The sequence below is a fragment of the Adiantum capillus-veneris genome, chromosome 29, assembly GCF_014529385.1.
Source record: "Adiantum capillus-veneris isolate H3 chromosome 29, ASM1452938v2, whole genome shotgun sequence".
NCBI classification, from domain to species: Eukaryota; Viridiplantae; Streptophyta; class Polypodiopsida; order Polypodiales; family Pteridaceae; genus Adiantum; species Adiantum capillus-veneris.
In genome coordinates, this window is record NC_140959.1 from 117,430,176 (window position 1) to 117,439,500 (window position 9,325).

The 9,325-nt window shown below is 38.0% G+C and overlaps 1 pseudogene; it reads right to left on the bottom strand.

Annotated features, from left to right (window-relative positions):
- Nucleotides 1-1,613: 1,613 nt before the first annotated feature.
- On the bottom strand, nucleotides 1,614-2,123 carry LOC147419825 (uncharacterized; annotated as a pseudogene).
- Between the last annotated feature and the right edge of the window lie 7,202 nt (nucleotides 2,124-9,325).

Consider the following 9,325-nt stretch of genomic DNA (forward strand, 5'->3'; position numbering starts at 1 on the left):
AAGTCAAAGCATCTCAAGTGAATGTCCCAACGCGTTCCTAGTTAATTATTTGTCTTTAGGTATTTATTTTACTTATGTGACATGATCCTAAGAAGGGAAATTTTATGAGGGGGCTACCAAAGGCCCCCAAGTTAATATATAAGTGCACCCCTAAGCCTTCATTGTAACAATCATTAATTCATTGCCTAGTTGGCTTGGTTCATCAAAAACTCTCTCGTGCATTCTCTCCCTCGCTTTATCGTGCCAAAATGCTCTTGAAGATGGCTTGCGAGGCATCCTTTGTGGGGGGTAAGGCCATTGCAAGACACCGTTACCCCATTGAGTTCCCGAAACCAATCTTCTTTGACCAACTACCGGCTATGAAAAGTGCTTGGATTGATTCTCATTTAGTGGCCTTTGTAATGGGAATTGATTATAATAAACATTTATATGTTACAAAAGACAGGTGGGAAAATATAATTGGTTTATGGACTATGCAAAGGATAGCAAGTTTATTTTATTAATAGAGCTCTTTACGAGCAATGGTCATTTTGTGTCTAGGCGGGCATTTGTACATTTTTTCGCATTGAAGGAAAACCATAAATAAATATGTGCAAGAAGGAAGTGCTCACTCTTGCATGGGGGGAGATTGCTCCTAGTTTCCTTGTGTTCTTCTCATCTCTTTTATTTATTGTGCACGGATAGCACTCCGCTCCAGCAATGGTCATTTTGTGTCTAGGCAAGCATTTGTACATTTTGTTTGCATTGAAGGAAAACTATAAATAATTATGTGCAAGAACTCACTCTTGCATGGGGGGAGATCGCTTCTAGTTTCCTTGTGTATTCTTCTCATCTCTTTTATTTGTTTTGCAGGGATAGCACTCTGCTCCAGGAGGTGCATGCGAACACGCGTCTTGCTTTATCACTCTCTCTATCTCCACCAAACTGATCTCGTCTTTGATGCGTCATTTTTCTATACATAACTTACAGACCCAAATGCCATATATAATGCACCATCCTAGTGTTTTATTTTATTTCCTTGTTTGTCTTGAAATTTTGTGCTCATGAACCAAATTTTCACAACAACTGCTTATATTGCAATCTACTAGTTTAATATGCACGTTTGATAATGCTCGCCTTCTTTACTTTCTTGTAAGTTATTTGCTTCACATATAGACCTGTATAGACAAGCTCAAGTAGTTTGAGACAATGGAAAATACCATTGGAAAATTTTAGACGGACAATATCTTCACAGATAGACCTATATACACAAGCTCAAGTAGTTCGAGACAAGGGAGAATACGATTGGAAACTTTTAGAGGGACAAGATCTTTCAAGTAGCTAACAAGCTTTCCCTCCTTCCTCATCCCCAAGCTTTGTTATGCCTGCACGCATGCTCTCTCCAAGCTCAAGCTCTTGATCTTTCTCCCCTCTTTTTAGCTCATCCAGAAAATCCATACTCAATGGAATACCCTCATTTTTTCCACCCAACCATTTATTCCCTGTGAGAACCTTCTAGCCATATTCAGACCTGGCCGGTCCTCACTTGGAATAACCCCCCAGCTGGCATTCTTGATCCACTTAGTGAGCTTCTCGACCAACCCAGCCGGCCCTCATAACTGAGAACATCATCATTATCTAACATTATATTCCCCTTCAACAAGGTCATTGTCCTCCATAGGCAAGGTAGGGAATTGTTGATGAATGAAGTCCTCTTGCTCCCAAGTAGCATCAATAAGTGGAATACCTTTCCAAGCAACCAGAAACTCTTGGGGAATATGTTTTCCCATTCTTTTCTCTCTCTACCTAGTATCTTGTATGGAGTATGGTCATTCTATGTTGATTCTAGTAAAAGAACAATAACATTATCAACATTGTGGAGGTAACTCCAGTCGATAGGCGACGTCACTAAGCTTTTTAATAATCTTCCAAGGAGCACAATACCTTGGGGAAAGCTTGTGACATTGGCCTATTGACAAAGAAGTAGACTTTGAATGAACTTGGGGAAGCATTATTTCTCCTTCTTCAAAAGCCCTAAAGGATCTCTTCTTATCTGTATAAGTTTTAACCCTATCAGTAGCTTGTTGAATGCTTTTCTTGGCTATAGTTAGCATGTCTTGCATTTTGACAAGGAAACTTGCCATAGAAAGGCAACTAGGGTAAAAACCTAAAATTCCTAGAGCTAGAGGGATAATACCATAATTCAATTCAAATGATGTCATTCTTGTAGCTCGATGTGGACAACTATTGTGAGAAAACTCCACCTAAGGAAGATATGTATCACAATTTGTCTATCGATGAGAACATAGGCTCTTAACATATCTTCTAATCGCTCATTTGATCTAATCACCTTACGCAAGGTACATAATTTCCATGTGAAATTGTGCCATCAAGTCGGCCAATCTAGCCTCACGGCCTCACAAATCTGGTTGAGTACAAAAGTACTTCAAGGAGTGATGGTCTATGTAAATTTTAAACTCTACACCATAAAGATAAGGGTGCTAAGTACATGAATAATAGCGTGCAATACTAAATCATGCACATGCCACTCTAACCATGGAGATGAAAGCTTCTTGCTCTCAAAATCCGCGTGCCTTCCATCTTCACTTAGTATTGCATGAACAATGACACCACTAGCATCCGTGTGTAATTTGAAAAGCTTTTCTAAAACTACAATTGTAAGCATTGAAATTGAAGCTATCGCTTCCTTCAATTGTTCAAATTTTTTTGTGCCTACCAGTCCATTATCTTGCAACAAATTAGTCATAAGAGTTGCTACGAATGAATAGAACACAATAAACTTATGATAAAACCCTAGGAGACCAAGCAACAATCTCAAGCTTCTTACATGCTCCACAATGTACTTATACTCTAACAATTGTGTCTGGAGCTTCAACTTCTTAACAAGCCTAGAACTGATGAGGTTATGTGTGGAACATGTGTCAAACGAGACCTTAAATTACTTTCCTTTGATAGGTCCGTTCATAACAATAAGTGCGAATTGGTATCCCTTCTGTGCACCTAGAGACAAGTATACAAATAGCATACTTGGCAACAAACACTGTCAAAATTCTTGGAGGAGAATCAAAGTCATCAAGCAGATCTTCTTCCTCCTCCTCATCCTCCTCACTCAGAGGATTCAACACCATGTTTGTTGCCACCATAGAGTTCCTTCATGGTCTTTTCCCTTTGTTGTGGCATCAACACCGACCAATTGAATGCTCTCTATCATAGTAAAATTGTTTCTTTTTATAGCCAAGAAAGTAGTGAATCTTTGGCTTCCCCTACATCTAACTAGATTGTTGCATGGTAGGTGTACTAGGGAGCAAAACGTGTGGAAATTTGCTCCATGAGGATCTTCGGATAATTGGATGGGCCCCTTTTTGCCATTCTCTAACACAAGAGCAAGTTCAATGCCCTCATTCAATGTATTACATTTTCCTTTGCACACAAGGGGCCTCAAACTTTTCTTCAATCCTAGTGAAAACTTGTGCACTTGCAAGAAGTAGGGAATATGCCATGGCACTTTCAAAACAACTTCATGATACTTGCCTGCATACTCTTGTTGTATGGTCACGTTCCTCTACAACAAGAAGAACCATGCATCAAGTGCACGACTACGCATGCTAGCATGCACAAAAGTTCTAAAATGAACATCACTTTGAAATCCACCCAAGTCTGAATCACTAGCTTGTCTTGCTCTATCTTATGCCATCATCTATGTGCAATATCTATAACATTATATGTGGCATGTTATATCTTGGCCTCCTTATATTTGTAAACGTGGCACATTTTAAAGCATTGCTCCACTGCATCTGTTGTACAATTATCTAGAGAACCATTAATTTTAGGTGGCTTTAGATCTTGGAGTTGCCATGTCGGTCCTTGAGTTCCTAGGACAAATCTCATGAGCATGTGTGACCACCTTGAGTGGCAACGGTTCTTGAGTTTCAATTTTCTTGTTCTTGTTTTGCATCTCTAGTAGCGCAATCATTTGCCCCAAAAGTGCATTCAAAGTGTTATCAAGGGTGGAGATCTGCTTATCAACATCACCCTCATCTACATTTGATATAGCCATGCCCTCATGGACAATAGCATTATCATTGTATAGCTCATTGCGGTCCATTTTTTTATTTTTGACTTCTTTTTGTCGTTTTTTATTATATAAAACTTGTGGGTTATTTATATATTTTAACAAATCACAACTTCCATGTACATCATATGCATCACCGCATGCATAAACAAGAGCACAAGTGATCAAATTTGTATCATAATCACCCACATGCAAAATTACGTGTATTCAGGCGCTTCCAAAAGCATGTTAACACTAGGTTGGTAATGGGACACTTTTATGTCCTGTTAAGTGACCATTTTCCTTGAATTATGTCAAGAGTTTCAAAATGGATTTTGAGGTGCTATCTGTCTAGAAAGTTGTCTCATGAGCTGAAAAAAACTTGACACTTTTTTGGAATATCAATTCCATCTTTAACCTTGTCCTTGCACAACATTTCACAACCTAAACTGTGTGAAAAAACGGGTCCTGTTTTTGGCTTTTTTCAACTTTTTGCAACTATACCACTCTAGAATTCATGTTTGTGAGGTCTATAATGCTAGAGAACTATCTTTAGTAGTCCTCAACATGTCCTGATGCTTCTAGGGAGAAATAAATGTTAAAGTTGTAAGTTATGACCAAATTACAAAAATTGTCAAATCCTGTTTTTTAGCCAATTTTAGCTCTTCTATGATTTTTTTGGTGGCTTTCATGATATCCAAATGCAGTTTTGATTTTCTATGTTGCATATTGTAACATAAAGCTAATATTCCTTGAGTTTTGGGGCACCTAATACCCTATTTTTCATAGTAGACAACGATGGTTGATTTTTTCAATTATAGAAGAAAACGAAACATTCTAGTATATCAAGTATAGCTTTTTCAATATTGTTAGTTTCTTGTGACAATTACAAGCATTTTGTAGGTAGTAACCATATCTGGTCATAAGGATCAAATTTGGCTAGATATTGAATAGTTTCTATGGGATTCTACAACTCATAATGTTGAACCCAGTTTTTTCATGTTTGCTGTATTTGGCACTTCATCTTTGTCCCCAAGATTCCCCTTGGTAAGAGATGTATTATTCTTTTGACATGCTCCATGGCTCCTTATGAACCTAAAGGACAATAGGGAACTAAGAAAACATGCATATATTATTTGTATTGGGCGTGGCTATAGAAACTTTGATGATAGGTTTGCAGAATGATAAAAATTCAACTTTTTTGTACCTATTTCTTTCGGCAAAACAAAAAATAGTGAGCGAGAAGCAATCATATGTTCTGATCACCAACCCATTGAAGCTAACTAGGGAATTTATCTCAAGTCCTACAAAAATCTCTAATCTTATTTTTATGCAACAAAACGTAAGAAATGACTGTTTTGATGAAAATGTATTGGTCCATCAACTTTGGAGGCATGGTGTGACCAAAAGATGAGAAATTTCACAAGTTTCTTATTTTTTCCATGTGTAGTAGGCCTTGAACTATAACCTCATGAAAGGATTTTACAAAATGAGTGGATCTACTATGGTTTTGGAGGTTTTTTTCAAAACCCTGAAAGGACACTTTTATGTCCTGTTAGGTTACCAACCTAGTGTTAAGCATAATAACGTATTCCCATTGTAGTGTGCAACACATAAATTATTTCTCAAGTGCAAAATGCAAGCATATGAAAGCATCAAATAACATACGATGACAACATGCGTTCCTGAGCACTAAAGTGATGTAGACACATGCAAAAAGGGTAAAAAAAGCATGTTTAGCACCCAAAAACGAGCTTGTAGAAAAATTTTATATTTTTGCACGTCATCTTCAAGTCTAAAACTTTGCTTGATTTGATCTGGCTTGCCACAATAACCTTGTAGGTGCTTACAACTCAACAATTGAAGGTGTTTGGAGCATTTTTTAGCTCGTTTTTTTATTTTTTTGCTCTCTTTTTGCTTTTGAGGACAAAATTGCATTTCATTGCAAAAAATCGAGTGTGCGATTATCGGGTGGCCTCCGATGCTTTCTTCGTCCTTATGCTGGCTTGCAGTTTTGTTCTCACAATAGCATCTCCACAAGAAAGACCCTCTCACTATGGTGATGAGTAAGCTCCCTTTCAATAATTTATCACTACTATAATAACTTATAAAGTTATGATAGCTTATCAAACCTTCAAAATAGCCTTGTCATTGATAGCTTAAAAGTCAAGTGAGCATGAATAACTTATCAAGTGGACATATGTCTCATCATTACCGATAGCTTATTACTGTATTATCAATGTTTAGATTTTGCAATCACATCAAATTGGCAAAACCCATATGACCATTATGGCATGCAAAAGTTTTGCATCTAAAATAGCATTAGAATTATAAAATACACAGTTGAATCCTCCACAAACTTGTTGCAAGAGCTTATATAGCCCACATAACAAGGTTCTAGATGCTGCAAATGTATCATAGAAGCTAAGGTCATTCACATTAATTATGGGCCCCACAAGTTTGACTACAAGACCAAGTTTTGCAAGTGCGGATACAAACATAAGATTTTTTCTTGATCCTAGGTACATATTAAGCATTGACGAGTGTGCAAGAGCTATTACTTGCAACAATATGCATAATTTTACCAACTTATGAAAATTGGATGAGAGGCATTGTTGGCACACCACCTCCCTACTAGGGACAACCTCAAAGTGATTTGAACAAATCATGATGAGATATAATGTGCTTGGTTGCCTTGATGTCAAAACACTAAACATGATCCACACATTCAAATTGAAACCTGGTTGCATGTCTAGAGTTCAAAAGACTATAAAAAATCCTAAGCTGCGTGATCTTTCTAAAAACATTGTCAAAGAAACCATAACTTTAAAGTCATAGAGGACTCACACTTGAAAAGTTTGAAACCAAGCTTAGAACTTTCCTTCCAAAGTGATTCCAAAGTATTGAACCATAGTGTGAACATCTGTGACTTTTTTTTGGCATAGATTATGTGCCAAAATTGTGTTACATGATCGTTGATCAATGGTCTTGCTATAATACTTACATAGCTTTTGCAAGTGGGATGGTTTAACTTCCATAGAACTTCCTCCCTTTACTCGCCAAGAGATGGTTGCCTCGAGGGCATCTTTGGATGCGTTTTGCTTGAGTACTATCTCCCAAGTTTCTTTAGAGGTTAATTGTGGTTCCTAAGGATCTCTATGTGGGCTGCACTCAAAAGAAACATGGTCCTTTTTTCCTTTCTTGTCTTTCAAACCCTATCCTAGTCCTCCTCTTAAGTTCCATGGGCCTGGATGGTATTGAGGGGTGTGGATTGGGCATCATGATTCACTTAGGTGAACTATTGGGGTTGATTCTATAGTTGTAGAGACGTTTGATCCCCCCCTGCCGCCAAGTCTCTAGGGAAGACCAAAATTACCTTCCAATTATAATCTTAATGGTTGTATGGGTTAAATCTATATTACTATGTTCCCCACACATCACAAAATTGAGGTGTAGAGGACTCATTACTATATACATGGAGCTTACACTCAGGAGGGTAGAAATGTTTGTGACTAGGTGTCTTATACACCCATCCAAGAATATCATCATACAAAATGGCATAAGGGTCATCCACAAATACAAGATGCATATGATTTCCCCTATCAAAGTAGGTTGCAATGGATGTGGAGGAGGACATGGTCAAGTGGGGATAGCCTCAAGTTCTTATACATCCTCTCCATTAACCAGACATTTTTCCATGGTAACAATGTTGGATTTGGCTTGTTCAACTCATTAAGAAACAAAAAAGAATTGTTGATTGAAGGGGAGGCTCACTTTGTGTTGGATAATTTCTTTGGTGATATTTCCCCATGAATCCAAGGCTTTGTAGAAGTGGGTTTTAAGAAAGATGGTGTAAGCCTTGACTTTATTGTTTGTCGTATACACATCCACTCCCAAAAGTGTTGAGCATGCACGTGCATGGATGCGTGTGTGCTGAGAGTAGAGAGGAGAGATTGGAGTGGAACCACACTTGGTGAGTGTGTGTTCTCGGTTCCTTATTGCATTATAAGAGAAGGAGAGTAAATAACGTTAGTATTAGTGGTGTAGGGAGCTAGTCATGGCAGGGATGTGTAGCCACTATGGGACCTTTATCCCAACAATCTCTCACTTAAATGCCAATGTGGTTGTAAGTGGCTATGACTAAAGTTAGTGAGAAAAATCTTGAAGCACGATGGTAGCTTCACCCTTGTAGAATTGTGCTCATTGTACACCCGTTGACTTAATGCAATGTACAAATCACTCCATAGCTAGGTTCTTTGTAAGAGAATCCATTGAGTTGTCATTAGTCTAGACCTTGATAAGCTCCAATTGATTATCCATCAACGCATCCCGAATGAGATGACACCTCACCCCAATGTGCTTTGACTTGGAGTGAAAATGGTATTCCTTACCAAAGCAATGGCACTTTGACTATCATAGTGAAAAACTAGAACCACTAAATGTCTAAGTCTCCCACTAGACATGCCAACCATATAGCTTCCTTGTCGGCATCTAACACCATAGCATACTTAGCCTTTGCAGTGGAAGAAGACGTACAATCCTGGGGAGTGACCTCCAAGAAATGTCTCCTCTTGTAAATATTAATATGTAGCCAGATGTAGACCTCCTATTGTCATTGCAACCTACGTAATCCATATCCATGTAACCAACAATAGATGGATCACTATTACCGAAGCATAAGCATTTTCTCATTCTAGCTTCAAGTACCTAAGGATGTGTTTCACTACTATCCAATACTACGTGCCAAGATCAATCATATACCGACTAACCACTCCCATTGCCATTGCAATGTTTGGCCTTGTAGCTACCATAGCATACATGAGACTACCTATAGGCAAAGAACATGGCACACTTGCCATTTCTACTCTCAGCATTTGACTTGGGAGAATCTTCCTCGCTTAGTTTCAAATATGACATTAGTGGGATACTCACTACCTTCCCCACCTGCACACGCTACAAGACCTTGTGGATATAAGATTCCTGAGATAACTCAAGAATACTCTTTTTTTAGTCTCTCTTGATAATCATACCAAGAAAAAGATTTGCTTCTCCCGAATCCTTCATAGGAAATTTTTTTGCTCAAAATTTTCGTCAATTTGGCAATCTTCTTAGTAAAATTTTGTGCAATTAGCATGTTAACTACATACATGTAAGATAAGAATGAGTAGCAAATCACTAAGTTTTTATGTATCCAAGCAATGATTCTCCTGACTCATTCTGAATCCATGGCACCTCATAAAAGCATCAATATTTTGATATCATTGCCTTGAATCC